This window comes from Silurus aristotelis, assembly GCF_946808225.1.
Source record: "Silurus aristotelis genome assembly, chromosome: 11".
In the NCBI taxonomy this organism is placed as follows: domain Eukaryota; kingdom Metazoa; phylum Chordata; class Actinopteri; order Siluriformes; family Siluridae; genus Silurus; species Silurus aristotelis.
The window spans coordinates 27,129,413-27,149,020 of record NC_139584.1 but is presented as its reverse complement, the minus strand read 5'-3'; the positions used below and the strand labels follow the sequence as shown (position 1 = coordinate 27,149,020).

At 38.1% G+C, this 19,608-nt stretch overlaps 1 protein-coding gene across 1 annotated transcript in view; it reads right to left on the bottom strand.

Moving 5' to 3' along the window:
* disp3 (dispatched RND transporter family member 3) overlaps nt 1-6,987 on the bottom strand; it is a 45,169-nt gene extending 38,182 nt beyond the window's left edge. Inside the window, exon 1 of the mRNA XM_083554094.1 lies at nt 6,517-6,987. The gene's annotated coding sequence lies outside the window, so the exon portion shown is untranslated. The remainder of the gene's footprint in view (nt 1-6,516) is intronic.
* Between the last annotated feature and the right edge of the window lie 12,621 nt (nt 6,988-19,608).

The window sequence follows — 19,608 nt, the reverse complement described above, 5'->3', positions numbered from 1 at the left end:
TTGCCCACTTTCCATCTAGCACAACAAAGTGTTATGAAGAAACAGCAGCCGCAGGGGCCAAATTGTCAATATTCAGCAGAAATGAATTTAGAGACGAAAGCAATTTCAGGCAAAGCAGTCTAGGGGAAACAGGAGAATGGCATGGTCTTGTTCTTGGCTGTTCTTGCAATTGTGTCTCACCGGGCCAACATGAACAATATCCGGAAGCTAAAGCTTTTTATGCTAATTATCGACACAAGTTTGAGGTGTACAGGAGGAAATCAACTTAATGAACAAATACTTGCGCTGGGCCTTTTTTAATTAGTGTGTGTGACTATTAGCCTGCAAAAGAACGCAGTAATTAGAAACCTTGTTGCTTTTAAAGTAGCTCAGACTTTTATAACACCGTAAGGGAATATATCAGGACATCCTTTATGAATTAGAATAACTGGAACATCTTTAAGTGTTTCGACCAGCTAATATTATGTTTGTTGAGTAGAAATCCACCCATAATATACACAAGGTACAGATTGCACTGGTGGAATCCTTTTTTTTTCTGTAGCTCACCAAATTGCAGCGCATTTCTACAGAAATTTAGTTGGTTATATAATGTATTCCTAGGATTGAAATGTTAGAATTCACTGATCAAGATCGTAACAAAATATTATATATATATATATATATATATATATATATATATATATATATATATATATATATATATATATATATATATATATATATATATATATATATAAAAAAGCAGTAACACTAATATATTAATTTGTAGGGCTGATTTATAAATAGTTAAAAGTTACTATGATTTTTTTTAGTTCATTCGGGTTGCCACTAGAAGCATGGTATGTGCATATTGTATAGCGATTAGGAGTAAGGAACTGTAGAAACGTAATGTCTGGGCAACCCTGCTGCCATTAGGCTACACTGTTTAATTAAGAAAACTTTCTTTCGTCTTCTCCCATATTTGATTTGGCATGTTTTTATGCTGGATGCCCTTCCTAACGCAACCCTCCCCATTTATCCGGGCTTGGGACCGGCACTAAGGCTTGTGCAACCCTAATGGCTGGGGTTGGTTCCCTGACCGGGGATCGAATCCGGGCCGCAGCGGTGAGAGCGCCGCATCCTAAGCACTAGACCACCAGGAAACCTACACTGTTAAATTAAGAAAATGACTAATTCAGTGCATGGTATTATTACTGTAACATGCTATAAAGTTGACTACATTATGAGTACATTACCAATAAACCCCTGGCAACCCTGTCAATAGTATTTTACTGTTTATTTACTTGGCAATTACATGGCAAAACATTTTTTGTTCATTACTCGGCCATTGTCAACATCTTGCCACAGAATGGTATTTTGTTCATCTTGAGGTATATCACAGCAGCTTCATTAAATAACGTGCTAAATGATTTTGTAGTTATGTTGACTGTAATATACATGACACAAGTTTACACACTGAGGGTGGAATGTTACTAGCTTGGGTGTTCATTTCTGTTAACAGTTCTTTTCTTATTTCCATATTTGTTTATGTATGACGAAGTGTACACTCTGACACCTTTCTCCAGCTTCCAAAAAAAAAAGGAGCTTTGCATATACGATAAACACGGATGATGTCTGCTTTCAAATTCAATTTGGTGCTTTAGTCTTAATCTGGTTGTGTTATGTGTGCAAGTAGCCCGTTACACACGTTTTACAAAATACAATAAAATAAAGTGAAGTATCTACCATTTCGTCAATAGCAAAAAACAATTAGTAATTAGTTTGTTGTTAGGCATCATTTTTTTGTTTTTAGATGCCATTATTGGAAAATAATCAGCTTGGTAATGGTTATAATAACTTGAATCTTATTCCTTCCATAATAACTAATTAATGTATAGTTTATATCCAGGTGTATTTAATTCTACGTGTTACTGCTTAATGGCACACGTATTTTCTTTTCAATTTACTCTTACACACAAATACCACACACACACACACACACACACACACACACACACACACACACACACACACACACACACACACACACACACACACACACACACACACACACACACACAGCTCTAAAAGCACTGGAGGGAAATAAGTTTCTTCCTTTGTATATTTATAACAATGATGGTAAACTTGCTGTTCTTTAGAACGAGAAGCAACAGATGGCTCATTTAGCCACTGATACATTTTCTTGAAACACATACCGATCCCATTACACAAACGAGTAGCAGATAGCTGGCTAATATGCAGGTGAACACCTTTTTTTTCCAGCGTTCCTTGCTGTTAAACCTCAATATATTTCTTGAAACACCACCCTAATTTCAGACAACCTTAATAAAAGAAAGGAGTGTGAAACCATGTGCAACATATTGCAAATCAGTGCAGCACCATGGAGGCACCAGAGCCTTCCCATCAGACGACTTCTAAAAATAGGTAAATCCCTGCTCTCCTCTTTTCCTCGTCTCTCTCTCTCTCTCTCTCTCTCTCTCTCTCTCTCTCTCTCTCTCTCTCTCTCTCTCTCTCTCTCTCTCCTTCACCCCCTTCCCCTCTCTTTAACCCCCTCCCCTCCACCTTCTTTTATCCATCCTTCACAGCTAATATGGATCATGTTCTCCTTGTTTTTGCCCTCTTCACTCACTTGGAATTCAATTTGGTGTAAATTCATTGTGCTCTAATCTTTCTGAGCTGCAATTATTGTCCCTTCAGTGGATGCCTTGCAGCCAATCACATCGAATGACTCAGATCTGTCAATCCATTATATTTCAATTGGAGCAGAAGCAATTAAGAAATTTGTAAGACGTACCTCCACCTTCAAAGCCCTGAAATGTGTGGACTGGTAAATAGATGTTTGTTGAAGATGTTTGAAGGACATCGGTTTTATTTTGCATAATTCTCTCTCGTTTTAGCACATATTTATCAAAACATGGCACTAAATATTGATAAATCCAAAAGAAACATCCTTTTTATTTGGCATTGCACTAATCACTTTTTTATAAAAAATCATATTAGATTTTATTTTTTCATAAATCAAAAGCAATTTCACCAGATTTTTTATGTGGACACCTGAGCTTCATACCCATATGTATCCACTCAAAACCATGGGCATTTAATGAGTTGTGGGAGAGTGTGGTAGTCCCCAGTTTGATGTTTCATGTGTCTCCATTCATCTGGGACGGCTTGCCACCAGAATCTGGAACATGGCTGTGGGGATTTGTGACGAGAGAATTAGTTAGATTTTAGTCTGGGGAACAGTCTGTGTTCCAGCTCCTCCCAAAGGTGTTCGGTGTGGTTGAGGTAAGGGCATTGTGCAAGACATTTAAGTTCTTGTCTTTTTGCATTGGATCAGGGTTTGTCCTTTAAGTTCCATGATGGAAAAGCTACAAGATATAAAAACACATTCTATAAAATTATGCATTTCCAGGTTTGAGGTAAGACTTTGACGAAGAACCACATACTATATGGCTGTGATGGTCCATGAACCTATGGCAATATATCTGAAAGCAGTAAAACATAATGGTAATCACTCATGGATGTGGCTGGGATCTCTAATGGGAAATGTCTGATTAGCTCAATTTCATGTGAAAACCCAATACTAAAACACTTGAGACCCATTTGCTCATAGAAGCAATTTTTCTAATTTCTACTGTATTAGAATAATAACGAAGGCATCAATGAATTGACAAGGGAAAATAATTACCACTCCAAGCTTGATTAGTTTCCAGCAATGAAATTAAAGCATTACATCATACTTCTTATCCACTTCTAGTTCCATATCATTTTAATGGCTGCAAAACGAGTTAGTTCTTGTTATCAGCAGGTGTAATCAGTCATTCAGACTCTAACCAGCCTTTCTATCTCTCTCTCCCAAAGGTAAAAAAACAAAACAAAAGCAGCTTGTCTTGCCCAGTCTTTATTATAATGTCTAAGGGTCAATATCAGAGCTGTTGAGAGCAAACGAGTCAAAAAAGCCCTACTGATTCAGCTACTATTCAGCATCATGTGTACCGCACTTGCAACAAAACAGCTTTACAGAAAAAAATCCATCTTGATGTATATTTACATAATAAGCAATAAACAAGTGGCTAGAAAAACCTCCATGAGACAACATGACATAGAGGAACCCACATTCTAGATGATAGAGGGATTATATTTTATTACAGTGCACAGTTGGAACGCTGTAAAGACAAACAGTGCTAAATGAATTAAAAGGATTTTCAGAATGAACAGATTGCGAGTTATTAGATGAGCACAAATCTGGTTTCTTTTCATCTTCATTGTGGTTTCCTTTTATCCCGACAACAGCTAAAGCAAACGATCTCTTCTGCAGCATCCCACATGTTTAGCTTATTTTTTACAATGCAATTTTTGAAAGTGTGAAAATGTACTTTTAGTTTTTGTGAATTCTTAAATGCTAAAACATTTGCAGAGTGCTGTCCAAGTCGGAGAGGCGTTTTCACAGGCAATACTGCAACTTGAAAAACGCCATTTTCAAATGTACCCACTTTGGATACTTGTTTTCAAACAGCTAACAAAAAACGTAGGCTTTCGAAAAAAAAAACCGTTATCGCATTTTTAGTCAATACTGCTATGTTTCAAAGAGCCGGAATGTAATAAACGCCAAGCAGAAATGACGCGGGTCAAAACGTCGTACATTTTGCTCTTGTGCAGTACAGGGGCATAATCGTTTTCAGTAAAAAAAACGATAGTGTGAACGGGAAGCGTTTTTTCAGACGCCGTTTTTAAATGTATCCGGATTAGTGTAGATGTACTCTATGCTGTCCAAGATGCGTGGTTCCCCTCTCTTACTGTGCTGTCCAATACAATTCAGTGTTTTGTCTCCTCACTTGCTGTGCTGTCCAAATCAGATCATTGGCCCTTACTTACTGTCCTTGGTCCCCTGGCAAACTGCACAGTTCAATTCAAGCAGTGTTTGAACCACTGGAAAACTGTGCTGTCCCAAGTCAAAATAGTGATTGGTCCAGTGATGATAAGTGCATGGTCCCCTAGAAAAGTGTGCTGGTCAATCTAAATCAGTAGGTCCACCAGTCTTTTACTGTGCTGCCTATGGCAAGTCACTTTGTCGTCCTCTCTTTTATCATCTTATATTATGTGCTGTCCAAGGAAATTAGGTGAATCCCCCCGTTCTTACTTTGCTCTCTATATTGGATCAGTGTTTGGCCCCCACCTTTACTCACAGGACACCATATTGTGTGAGAACAGTCCTCATTATCACCACTCCATCACAGTCAACCAGCATTAATCGATGGCTGGTTTGACTTTCCCGACCACATCACATTGATTTTGTCTGCACAAAGTCAAATCAGGCTAAATCTTTCAGAATATGCAACACAACTCATTGTCCACTATTAAACTACAGCACTGGGGATCAGTAGAAATGTTGGATTGTTTGTGACCCTTTTACACTTCACGATACAAATTTTTTTTTCTCTCCTGGTTAAATTTTCTCTCATCATTCATTTTCAAATGATTGTTTTTTTACACACAATTCGTTTGTTTTTACATGATTTCGATATTTTCACACATATTCCTACTTTTCATGACATGTCGTGACCTGATTTGTTTATTTTCACCTGTTTTTGGCAATTGATTTTTCATAAGATTTACGTGAAAGAAAAAAAAAAAACAGTATTTTTTACACCTATTTTGTTTTCATGCCTTGTCACATATGTTTTATTTCGTTCACTTGCCTTTTCGAAGCATACAAAACATTTTCATATACGTTCACATTCATGAATCAAATATATCAGGAAAAAATGATCACATAAGGCTTGTAGGTTATTTATAGAGCATTTGATCCAACCAATTTTACATTTCTAGGGTCTTTCTAGGGTCTTCTTCGGCCCAATTATCTACTCAGACCCTTTAGAGCCATTCCATCTTTCCTTCACGGCAACCGTGTGCCAGTCGATAATGCAGAAAGCCTCGAGTCTCTGGATGTTACGCCCCTCTCTTTATTTGCCTCTCCTGCGTTCATGAACTTCTTTATACTTGCAAATTAAGTAACCCAAAGCACTTCAGCTACCTTCATGAAGCCTAATTTCCATCATGATCACCACAATCTGAGAACTGTACCTAGTGGTGGTACTAAATCTAAAACTGGAGATGGTGAAACAATCTGCCGGACTTACTCAGGATCTCCAGAGTATTCTGAAACCAGATGTATGACAGTATTTCTGGGAATACCTGTGGATCAGGCATATTGTCTAAAACCAGTTTCTTAGACCAGTCTAAGACCGGTCTAAGACCAGTTTCTTTCTTTATTCCATCTCCTCTATCTTTCTTGTAATGTAGTCTGATCTGAAATAATCTTACTGATACCCTCACACGTGGGTGTGAATTATTATTTTTCTTCTTCTTCTTTTTTTACTCTCTCTATCCTCCAATCAAAACAGCTGTTCTCTGGACTCATCTCTTTCATCATAGCTTTCTGTCAAAATATGCATCCAGAATCCAAAGTTTTGAAAGAAGACCCGAATACGCAGTGGATGGACAGGACACTCTTACCTGCTAGACGAGTTGTTGGAATAATTTTCTTGTTGGATCTTATTTTGAAAGAAAAAAGAATTTTTTCTTAATCTTCACTTTTAATGCAGGTTGAAGTAAAAAAAAAAAAACCCACACAATCTTTATATGTTTCCTTCCTAAATCTTGTACTTTTTCAAACCCAAAACCTGCATGATCTTTTTTTCCACTCGATTTTCTTTGCTTTTCTTTTCCTCTTGCGATTCCAGTCTTCGTTCCGTCCTCAGTCGTCCAAGCTACTGCTTTGTGGTGTGTAAGAATGTGCTCCTGAATCCCGCTCTCTCTCTCTCTCTCTCTCTCTCTCTCTCTCTCTCTCTCTCTCTCTCGCTCTCTCAGTGTATATGTGTATGCTGTCTTCTCTCTCTCTCTCTCTCTCTCTCTCTCTCTCTCTCTCTCTCTCTCTCTCTCTCTCTCTCTCTCTCTCTCTCTAAGTTCCTCTTTCTGTCTCTCACTGGCTTGTTCAAGCTCCCATCCAGGCATCTAGATGCTCTCCATCTGACAGGAGGAGAAAGGAACCACAAACACACATTCCATACACGAGAGATGGATGAATCTGTTTATTGAGGTTGCAAACCTCTGAAAACAAGCTGAAGCTTCCATATTTCATTAGCATTCGGTTAAAAAAATTGTATCTACTCTTATAAGTTTGCAACTGGATATGGTCGGTCCCCCTCTTTTATATAAAACGATGGTTTAGTCGAGAGCGAGAGAGAGAGAGAGAGAGAGAGAGAGAGAGAGAGAGAGAGAGAGAGAGAGAGAGAGAGAGAGAGAAAGAGAGAGAGAAAGAGAGAGAGAAAGAGATAAGGGGGGGTTGGTGATAGCTGAACTGGAATAGTCTGACTGGATGTAGAAAAAAAAATAATGAGACTTGTTAATCTTAATAACAAAATTGTTGGCACATGGCGATTCGAAGTGTAGTGTAAAAAAAAAAAACAGGATTCTGCTACTGCGAAAAGAAATTACAATTAGATTATGCAACATTGATACAAAATTAGGATGTGGTAAACTCACACACACACACACACACACACACACACACACACACACACACACACACACACACACACACACACACACACACACACGAAAACCATTACCCTGTTACTACCACCACCCACACACACACACACACACACACACACACACACACACACACACACACACACACACACACACACACACACCAAATCCATCATGATGCTAAATAGCAGTCTCTCGGATAAGGATGACATTTAGATCCCTGTTGGCTTTTTCAATTAAACAGACTGACATTATGTACAAGAGGAAGACTACAGAGGCTGTTGGACTCACACACACACACACACACACACACACACACACACACACACACACACACACACACACACACACACACACACACACACACACTTTTGCTCCCATAAACAGACTAAGACCGTAACACACCAAGTCCCCAATAGACTTAAACCCCTCTAATAGCGTCACTACTTACATTTAACCTTGGCATCATTAAATGAATGATTGGGTTCCTTCGGTTAAAGCTAGAGGTCTGAATATAAGTGCCCCTGTGCGTGGTTATATCATCAGTATATAGCTTTCAAACCATTGTACAAACAGTTATTTGACTTTTGTGCTACTTTAATATTAGTTACTATTAAAGTTAAGGTTATTTAAGTTTTAGGCACTTAACTGCTATAATAACATGTGCAAAAGTATTGCAACACCATCTTACTTTTCCAGTTGTATGTGGTTCTTTCTCAAACTGTTACCACAAACTTGGAGACACACAATTGTATAGGATGCGTTTGGATGCATGAGATTTTCCCTTCACTTGAACTAGGAGACCAAACCTGTTCCAGCATGAGACAAAGCACACAAAACCAGCTTCTTGAAGATTTACATGGGTTGGAGTGGAAGATCCTATTGAAGCCTACTGAAAACCTTCGGGATGAATTGGAACGCTGACAGCGCCCCGGAAAAAATCACCTCACCTACATCAGTACCTGAATTTACTATCACCTTTGTTGCTGAATGAGCACAAGTACATTCCAAAAGTTAGTGGAACATCTCCGCAGAATATTATTATAATAGCACATGGTTACTAAATGTGGAAAGGATGTTCAAAACGCATGCACAAATCTTATGGTCAGGTGTCTACAAACATTTGTCCATGTAGTGTATCTTTGTACTATTTACTATACCTAATCCTCATGATGAGGTCTCTGTGATATTGGCCAGAGCTGTGTTTTTAGGGCTTCCAGAGAGTCTTCCAAAAACTCTACATGTTTTTGAGTATGTGCTTGGATTGCATTCACTTAGTTATAATTGCCAGGCTGAAGGAGCCAATTGAGTCACACATGACTTTGAAGAACTGTTATACAGTGTGTAGAGTACTGTAATTATTTAATCATTCCTGATAAAGGACATGGGTACTGCATATAGTGTGCCTTTCAAAATCAAAATAACTGGGAACATGTAGACATCGAGTTCTAAGGAACTCGTGTGGGTATAAATACAAAAATAACAGTCTTAGCTAATGCATTTCAAATCTATGAGTTGTGTGTAAATATCATGATGATTCCTGTTGTTTGGGTCATGATGAGAAATCTGATAAGTTTGGATCATGGTGTAAAACCTGATGAGTTTGAATCATGGTCTAGATCTGATTAGTTTGTCTCATGGAATACACCTGAAGAGGTTGGGTCATGTGTAGAGACCTGATAAGTTTGGGTAATGGGTATTGAGTTTGGGTAATGGGTGTAGACCTAATGAGTTTGGATCATGGTGTAGACCTGATGGGTTTGGGTCATGGTGTAGATCTGAATAGTTTGGGTCATAGTGTAGACCAAATGAATTTGGTTAATGGTGTAGACCTAATAAAGTTAGATCATGTTGTAGACCTGGTGAGTTTGGATCATGGGTGTAGACCTGATTTGTTTGGGTAAATGTGTGGACCTGATGAGTTTGATTCATGGTGTAGACCTGTTTACTTTGGGTCATGGTGTAGACATGCTGATTTGGGGTAATGGCTGTAGACCTGTTGAGTTTGGGTCATGGTGTAGACCTGATGAGTTTGTATCATGGTGTAGACCTGATTAGTTTGGGTAATGGTGTAGACCTGATAAGTTTGGCCCATGTTGTAGACCTGATTAGTTTGGATCATTTTGTAGGCCTAACTAGTTCCTGGTCTTTCAGCTATTGTGTATAATCGACTGTCTATGGTGTGATCTGTTCTGACCAATGGTTTCCGGCTATGGTTCAGATCTGTACATGGCTCTTTATGCTCAGGTCATTGGGTAGTTTGTCCTTGCACTTCTGGGTATTGTATAACCAGCCAGGAGAAGCTGAATGTCTCCTAGTGTTTGGGGCATGATGTAGCCTTGACTTACTCTAGGTTTTAGGGACATAGTAACAGACCAGTCTTTGGGTCATTGGTAGACTGTTTTTGCTCACAGTGTTATGGTTATGGTTTAAACCTGTCTGACTTCTGGTATGGGGCTATTGTGTAAAACTTTAGTATACTGTAGATCATCCCGGTTCCTGGTGTTCAGGTTATGGCATAGATCTAACTGGCTACTGGTGTCAGGGTTTGCCTGGATTTGCCATTACTTTACACTACCCATCTTTTAAAAGCCATGGAACAGACAAGTCTGGCTCTTTGGGTTCAGGTCACCCTATATATTGTTCTGGTTCTTGGTAATCTTGGGCATTCTGAAAACCTGACTTGCTCATCGTAATAAGGTTATGGAGTAAACCTGTAAGGTAGCAGGATGTATGTTTGGTGTTTCTAGGCACGAGCAAAAATTGCTTATAGATAAAGATTTAATGAAAAATAAAAAGCCAGAGTGGCAGAGTAAAAAATGTGTATTAGGACTGATGTCTAATATCCTGTAGCACTGCTTTATACGGAAGCAAATTATGGAGGCGAAAACCCACTGAACATACAATAGTTGGAAAAGAGCACATGGCAAGCTTGTTTTAGAGGTGGTGATATTAAATAAAAAAACATATTTGGATTTTTAAATTGAAGTCTAGTCAATATCCATGTCTTTTTCTTGCAGGCAGCTCTTTTTATTGTCATAGTTGTTGGTTTGGTTTTATTTATTTATTTATTTATTTATTTAACTGTAGTTTATGTTGCTGAATTGTCCTTCGATAAGTTTTACTTATTCACCACTGACTCTGCTCACACACTGATGAAGGCTTTATTTAAGCCCAGCATAAATAAAAAGTTTTTTGCATTTTTATTTTCTCCTTACAAGACTCTCTTATATATTCGGTTCAAGACACAAACATTAACTTACTGTGGCTCCCTTTTCTAACCGAGCAAATAACCCAAGAGTTTCAGCATGTATGAAATATTTATCTAAATAAGTTTTAATGAGCAAGAAGATCAGTTAGTGAGCTCTACTCGAGTCAGCTGGGATGTACTGTTGGCACGCTGTATAATAAAAAAAAAAAAGAATGGAAAGCTATCGAACGAAGGTAGTGTGGTCATGTTTGCAGAAGCCAAGTCAAATATTTTATACCTCATAATCAATGTATGATTCCAACCTGGGATTCTTTCTAAAACTGATATATTCTTAAAATTTTGTTTTATCCATGGAGATGTGAGTTTGCTCGTGTTGATGCGATGGCCGTTAGAGAACTCGCCTAATAAATATGGAAGAAATGGTGCCAATCAATGTTAATCCAGGAAGCCGAGAGCTATTCTTATTGACTGATCTGTAAAAAAAAAAATTGAGAGAGTTGAGAGGGCCAGAAATACGGATATTAGTCACACTAAAGGGAGCTAATATTGAAATGTAATTGATATTTCACTAATGATTTTCATCCAGCTACTGATATCAATAAACAAGATGTTGTTTACTGTTGGAGCAGCCAGGAGTGTGGCATGCTAGAGTTAGTGTTGGGTCAATAAGTAAAAGCTGAACTGATAAAGAAGAAGCAGACTTCTGCTACACATACTGCATATTTTTCATAGTCTTCCCTGTATGCCCATATACACTTCATTGAGTTCATCAGCAATTTGGGTTTAAGTCCTTGATGAGGTGAATGCAGTCCCTCATCAAGGAAAAGAGGAGGGAAGGGAACATTAAGTTGTGCAAAAGCCTGACCCTCCAAATTATGAATAATGACATGCAGGAGACGCTTTAATTTGATTTCGTCAGGAGGGTCTCTGAGGTGTCTGTGCACTAGCAGGAACAACCACGTTCATTTGCCAGTGTACTCTGGCAAATCACGTACTCTGATGTTTTTTGTTTTATCTCGGCACATCCCAAGAGCGGTTTATCAGTAGAGAGATAACATATCCCGAGACATACTGATAAAACATGATTGAGGCGAATGTAAGTGCACTAGTGGCACATTTTTCATCACATAGAAACCAGCTAATAAAAGCACATTAATAATAATATTAATAATAATAATAATAATAATTTGTGCAGGTTATCTCTATATAATTGGGTACTGCCATGGTGTGCAGGCAGCTGGTGGCTTGACCTGGCTAAGTTATATCCAGCTTCTCAACAGCATGAGTCACTACCTCCAGCAGATCCTCGAAAAGAACTGGATCCATGGGATCACTAGCGTCCATCCCCTCCCCCTCCTCGGAGAAAGAGAGAAAGAAAATGCTTCAAATCTTTTTGAAGCATTTGTACAGAACTGGCTATGAAGATACATCTATTCCTTCAATTTTCTATACATTCTTTAGCATGGCAAAATCCTCAGAAGTAATTCTAGCTCCTTGAGTTGTATCTCTAAATGTTCCGGTTTCTCCTGGATAGTCAGAGGTTTCAGCTACTTCTGAGGGATCTCCGAATGTTTCAGCTAGTCCTGGTTGATTTTTAAAAGTTCCAGCTCTTCCTGGTGGATCCCCAAAGGTTCCAGCTCATCATTGTGGATCTCAAAATGTCCCAGCTCTTCCTGATGAATCTGCAAAGGTAAGTTTCGAGCTTGTACTAGCAGTCCTCCAAAGGTTCCAGCTCCTGAGGGAGGATCTCCAAAAGTTCCAGCGCCTTTAGTGGATCTCCAAAGCTTTTCAAGCCATCTGTAATACTGCAAATAATCGCTTTTACAAGTTTATCGCAGGTTTAGAGCTCTGTGTCAAGTAGAATGTCCCTGTGTCATAAAATGATCAGAGAGTAGCAGACTGAGCTGCAAAAACCCCCTCCTCATTTCCCACAAGTTTGTACTCTGAGGATTCCCTGGTCTGTCAAGCTCCTCACCCAGATCATTAGTTAGATTAAACCCAACAACCCTTTGAAGGAATCTTGTTTCCTGTATTTGTCTACAAGTATTTTAGTTCTATATACATATTAACCACCCTATAGCTGAATCTTAGTATAACTGTAAATGTTCTAACATGTTCAAACTTTCAGGCAGCATGATAATGTAAGAAAAAAAAACATGACTACTTAGTCTTTTAACATCTCACTACTTACCGTCTCAGGAGCTACTTCTACTTACATATTTTTTATGCATTGGTGCCAAAGGCTTGTGTTTTGAAGTGCTGACGAAGTGTTTCTACAGCGTTACCCAGCTCTGTGCCGTGTCCTTGCGAGAAAGACGTCTTGACGAGAGCTCCTCTCTGCCAAAGATTCAAAGCTCTTGGCAAGGTTTTTATCACGTCAATCATTCTGCAGCTCTCTGCCAGACAAGCCAAGCCAAGCTTCGTACAGATTAGGATTGCCGGCCTGAGTGCTGCTAAAAGTCCTGAAGTACTCCGTGTAGTAGGGCTTGACATATAGAGACGAAAATCGGCCATTGAATACCAGCAGGTTTCATCAGCAGCGTCACCTCTTGGAAAACAGATGTGAGTTCATTGTATGATCATGTGATTAAACTGTCATTCCATTTAGAAAAACATATTAAAGTGCATTCCAATACAATACATTTTGCTCTGAAATTGAATATGTGAACTCAACACGTGGGAAATAAATCTGCTAAATAAATACGATGAATCGCTAAACGAATGGTGAACAAAAATAGCTTAAAAAAAATTACAATCATTTGAATGATGTGAAAAATTAATTGCGAAAGAAATCCTGTGAAAGCAAATGGACCGATTGAAAGAATCACGTGAAATAAAAAAAAAATTAACCAATCGAAAGAATCACTTGTAAAAATTAATAAATATTCGAAAAAAAATCGAATGAATGAAATAAATAAAAAATGATTAAAAACGTATTGTTTATGAAAATCGCATCAAAAATAAAGGAGTCCATGTCAAATTAAAAGAACAATGTGAAACAAACGTGGACATGAATGATTCTGCTTTCTTTATAAACACAATCTCAAAAAAGAAATAAAAAAATTTTGAAAAGAAATAGACACTGTGAAAAATTATTTTGCAAATAAATGGTATTTACAAAAAAAATTATTATTGGAAAAAAAATTATGAACAACTGTGAACATAAATGAAGCATTTAAAAACATCTTTTTAAAAAATCTCATCTGGAAATATGACGCTCATGAAAATATCTTTAAAAATATTTTTGTGAGAAAGAATCAATGAGAAAATAACCAAGTATAAAATCACATGAAAAAAAAAATCTGTGAAATTAAATGAATAATTTGCAGGGGGCATCTTGTAAAAAACAAGCAAATAAATTGACAGGAAAATAAATAAATCATACTAGAGAGTCATCATTCTTATCATTTGGTTTCCTTTGGATAAATTTATCTATAAGAGCAGAATAAACAAATAAATCCCGATTTTTGTTTGTGTCTAATTAGAGGAATAAGAAACCCACTGCGTGGCTGTGGATCATTTCTGAATCAGCTTCCTCCAGCGATCGTCTTGTTTACAGTCATGCCGCAGCGATACACGGTTCTATGGAGGATATTCATTTTCATTACGCCTGTCTCATTAAATACCAAAACACGATCCTGAGTCTCATCAGGTGTAAGATGCTAATTTGATTTCCACTTAAAACAATATCAAATCTGCTACAGCTAAAACACATAGCAAGTCGAAATTGGATGATGGGAAATTGTGCAACTGGAAATAAGTTCTCAAAGCTATATTTTAATTATTCCTTTATTAAGAATCATGCCAGTAAAATTAAATGCTAAGATGAATTATTTCATTTCTTTGCAATGTACAGCCCAAGCCAAATGTTTTGCAGGCTTTAAGCCAAATATACACTCTAAGTAGAGTATATAGTTGCATATAGTTGTATATTGTATACACACAGTGAAGCAAAAAAGTATTTAGTCAGTCACCAATTGTGCAAATTCTCCCACTTAAAAAGATGCGAGAGGCCTATAATTTTCATCATAGGTACATCATAGGTACTATGAGAGACAAAATGAGAAAAAAAAATACCCAGAAAATCACATTGTCTGATTTTTAAAGAATTTATTAGCAAATTATGGTGGAAAATAAGTATTTGGTCACCTACAAAAAAAAGCAAGATTTCTGGCTCTCACAGACCTGTAAATTCTTCTTTAAGAGGCTCCTCTGTCCTCCACTTACCAGTTACCTGGATTAATGGCACCTGTTTGAACTCGTTATCAGTATAAAAGACACCTGTCCACAACCAGGTCATTTACCCTTTTCATGTCTGGATCTTCTCAAAGATTTCTTCCTCATGACATCTTTCACATGGTGGATCGCCAAAGCTTTCCAAGCCATCTGTTATTATACATAATCGCTTTTGCAAGTTCTGGCTTCAGCCCAGGTTTAGAGCTCTGTGTCCAGTAGAATGTCCCAGCTCAATGTCCCAGCTGATCAGAGGAAATCCGACTGAGCTGCCCAAACCACCTACTCATTTCTTGCTTCTCTAGGGTCTGTACTTTAAGGTTTTCTTGGACTGGTCAAGCTCCTCAACCAGATAATCAGTATATCAGTTTGGATGAAGTCCAGCAACCCATTGAAAGAAGCTTGTGACTTTTAATTGTAATTTTCTACAAGTATTTTAGTTCTATGCAGGTGTGCAATGTGGAGGCTCTTGATGCATCATTCTCCTGACCTATAAACAGTGCATAACACTTAAGTCTTCATTCTTTTCACAGAGACTATTTAGCCTCTCAGTGGATGCTCTCAAAGGTTTATTCCTCATGATGGCTTCCACAGTTAGATCTTCCTTGTTCAAGAGGGATCGAAAGCTACCTCTGGAAATCCGTAAAGCTCCATTGTGGCACTGTTAAAATCCAACTGAACAGACAAGGGAGTGAATTGAATTAAACAAAATTGAGTATCACAAGCTTTGAAACTACCTAAAGTACTGAAAAGTCTTCTGTGCTCAACCATGTGTGGCGATGAGGCATTATTAAATGTAACACAAACATATTTGAAAGACTGTGCAACCCAAATTAAATTGTCAAATGCTATATTTAAATCGTTCTTTATTAAGAAGCATGGCAATACATTCTGAGCTAAAAGTTTTGCAGGCTTTAAGCCAAAATGTGTACTCTAAGTAGAGTATCTAGTATGCGTTGGCTGCCAGGTACAGTACAGACTTTTGGAGAAAAATCACGCAATAATCTTTGCAGTGTAAGAACCAGCACTGGGTCCCTTATCGTAATTCCTGAAGGCTCACTTTTAGTGACAGCCATATATTTGTTATGTGAGGAGTAATTACTTTTCGATGGCGGGTGCCTGCAGTAGCTGATAGAGTGTAATTCGAAAGTGATAAATCATCAGCGTCTTGCCAGGTGTTTCTGTGTCAGGGAAAAAAAAAAAGAGAGAAAAGATATTGGACAGAAATTAGTGTTATTGATTCAGTTTGTATATCAAATAGAAATTATATATTACATTTCATTGTATGGCTGGAAATCAGGGCAGTGTAGGTTGTTCATTATATTGGCTGAAAGATCATCACCCATGGCTTTTATCAGTAGAAAATGTGGAAAGCCATTTGAATTACAGTAAAGCTGTAATTTGCTCCAAAGACAACTCTCAATGGTGAAGTACAGTAAATGGCTGTGTGGAAGTTTTGATGTACTTCAGTGTAAAGCAGAGTAACTATCTACTTTACATGAGATAGTGAAGGAAAAACTCAACGAAATGGCATAAGGAAGAAATCTTAACAGGAACCAGACTCAATCATTTATCTTAAGTTATTTCAACCATGGTATAAAAGCACAGTTATCTCAACCATCGTATAAAAACACAGTTATCTCAACTATTGTATAAAAAAACGTTATCTCAACCATGGTATTGTTGTATATTTGTCGTCTTGGTGAGGTGCAGTTGTCGGCTGGAAGGACTCTCCTTAGACACAGTATTTCGTGTAAATAATGTTTTTATTCAACACAGAAATATAGCATCTGTACAGGCCTTCCGGTCAAGCCTGGAGTCAGCACGCTCTGATTCAAAGTCGGACTCCAGATCCATGCTTACACACACATTAAATGCTTGCCCGTTTTCTGGGTCCGCCTCTTAATGTAAATTAGATGCATATGAGCTTACTGTGCAATAATGTTGAACGTAAAGAGAAGCCTGTCTTTGTCCAGACTGATGTGTTCCAGATGTACCAGGGCTCACATTCCCAGATCATAAAACATGAAGCGCATCCTGTTTTCCTGTACCTCCTAGTATATGGTGAACGGGTCAGAGGTCGCCTCCCAAGAAGATATACATCCTGGACCACATTCCATATTTGTTTTAAGAACATAGCGCGTATCTCCCACCAGCCTTGAGATAACATTAAAGCCTTCTCCTACACTTTTGCTTAAAGAGAACCATCTGTCCAGGCGGTTCAGTAATTAACTTTGGCCTCTCCAGGAATGTCACCATTGCAGAATAATATGAATTTAGGCCTTTTGATATTACACATTTAAGATACTATACATTTAAAATACTACAGTATAAAAACACAGTTATCTCAACCATGGTATAAAAGCACAGTTATCTCAACCATCGTATAAAAACACAGTTATCTCATAAAAACACAGTTATCTCAACTATTGTATAAAAAAACCTTATCTTAACCATGGTATAAAAACACAGTTATCTCAGCTATGGTGTAAAAGCACAGTTATCTCAACTATGGTATAAAAACGCAGTTATCTCAACTATGGTATAAAAACGCAGTTATCTCAACCATCGTATAAAAGCACAGTTATCTCATAAAAACACAGTTATCTCAACTATTGTATAAAAACACAGTTATCTCAACCATCGTATAAAAACACAGTTATCTCAACTATCGTTTAAAAACGCAGTTATCTCAACCATGGTGTAAAAGCACAGTTATCTCAACTATCATATAAAAAAACAGTTATCTCATAAAAACACAGTTATCTCAACTATTGTATAAAAACACAGATATCTCAACCATCTGTCTCACTTCTATTTCATTCATTGCCTGTAGGTGCTGAAATACAGTATGAGACAAAAAGCAAGCACAATGCTATGCTTAGTGTTTCTCTCCTGTCTAACACAGCTTGCTTTTTTTTATCCCCAGAACAGCTAAAGCAAAGGGAAAAAAAACAGGCAGTTGCCTTTAATGCCACCCCATATAGCTAACAAATATGAATGATTTGTTCCTCGGCTGTCATATGTGAGAGGAGACAGGAGGCGTGCATTGCCTTTTAATGGCACTTTCTCACAAACTCCAGAAATAAAATGACATTATGCGTTACAATAGTGAGAATAGAACATATATTATACATGCAGATTCATTTTATCACGCTACAGCATGTGGATGAAACTAGCCCTGTTCCTTTCTGTTGCTAAAATAGACGTTTTTCTTTCTCGTTAAGCTTTCGTGCAATCTGAGCGCAAAGATATTGAAATATTTCTTCTTGTTTTTGTTTTTTTTGGCACCAAGACGGCAGAAACAGCTGCTGTGAGGGAGTTTCGAAGCCGCCATCATTCTGCAGGAGCGACGCAAAAAAAGTGACAGTTATGCACCATCTCATTACTGCTGAGGTTGCAGCAGAGGTGATTAAAATTCACCGGCTCGATGTCGCTTCCCCATCCATTACACTCGAGCAACGAAAGTCGCTCAGGTCTCTCGACACTCTGTGCATGGTTCAAATGCAGAGACTTATCCGCCAAAGTTCACAAAAAAGAAAAAAAATTGCAGTAAAAACCCAATCGAAGAGTGCACACACTCTCTCGGTTTGCTCAGCATGACTTTCAGGCTAAAGGAATGTCTGAAGTAGAAATCTATAATAAATACGACACAGTAAATACAGTCCACACATAGTGACAGGGGCATTTCTATCTCTTCAGCTTTATCGGAAATGAAGTTTTATTCTTATTTCATTCAATCAGATCAGCATCTCATGCTGACCTCCAGGCAGCTTGTCTCTCACTTGTGTCTTATGGAAGTTCAGTATGGGAGGTGTGAAAACGTATGTGTTAAATACAGGACATTCGTTGAGATACTGAATGGGTTTCAAATCCTATCAATCTCTTATGGGGGCATGGACTTAAATGTTCTCCATGTGCTTCAGTCTGAAGACTGCACTGTAGGTTGATTTCAAAATTGTCCATGTGTAAATATGAGTGTGATTGTGCCCTGTAATGAGTTGGTACCCTGTCAAAATTGTACCCTTCCTTGTGCCCTAAATTTTTGGGATATCTAGCAGTATAGAAAATGGATCATCAGTCTTGCTTTCTCTCTCTTTTTCTCAAAGTTAATCAAACAAACATGGCTTGTCGTGTGAGAGAGAAACAATGAAGCGCAAATGCATAAAGGCTTTCATGTATAAGAAAAAAACTCTACAACTGCAACAAACTCCATACAGAAAACTTCACTATAATTTTCTTTCGGCTTCTCCCATTAGGGGTCGCCACAGCGGATCATCCGCATGTTTGATTTGGCATGTGTTTTTACACTGGATGCCCTTCCTAACGCAACCCTCCCCATTTATCTGGGCACTAAGAGTGCACTGGCTTGTGCAGCCCTAATGGCTGGGGTTGGTTCCTTGACTGGGATTCGAACCCAGGCCGCAGTGGTAAAAGCACCGCATCCTAACCACTAGACCACCAGAGACCCTATACAGAAAACTTCACTATATCAATGATTATACACTATATTGACATAGTATTGGGACACCTGACCTTTTCCACCATATGTGGTTCTTCTCCGAATGATCACAAAGCTGGAGGCACACAATTGTATAAGACGTCTTTGG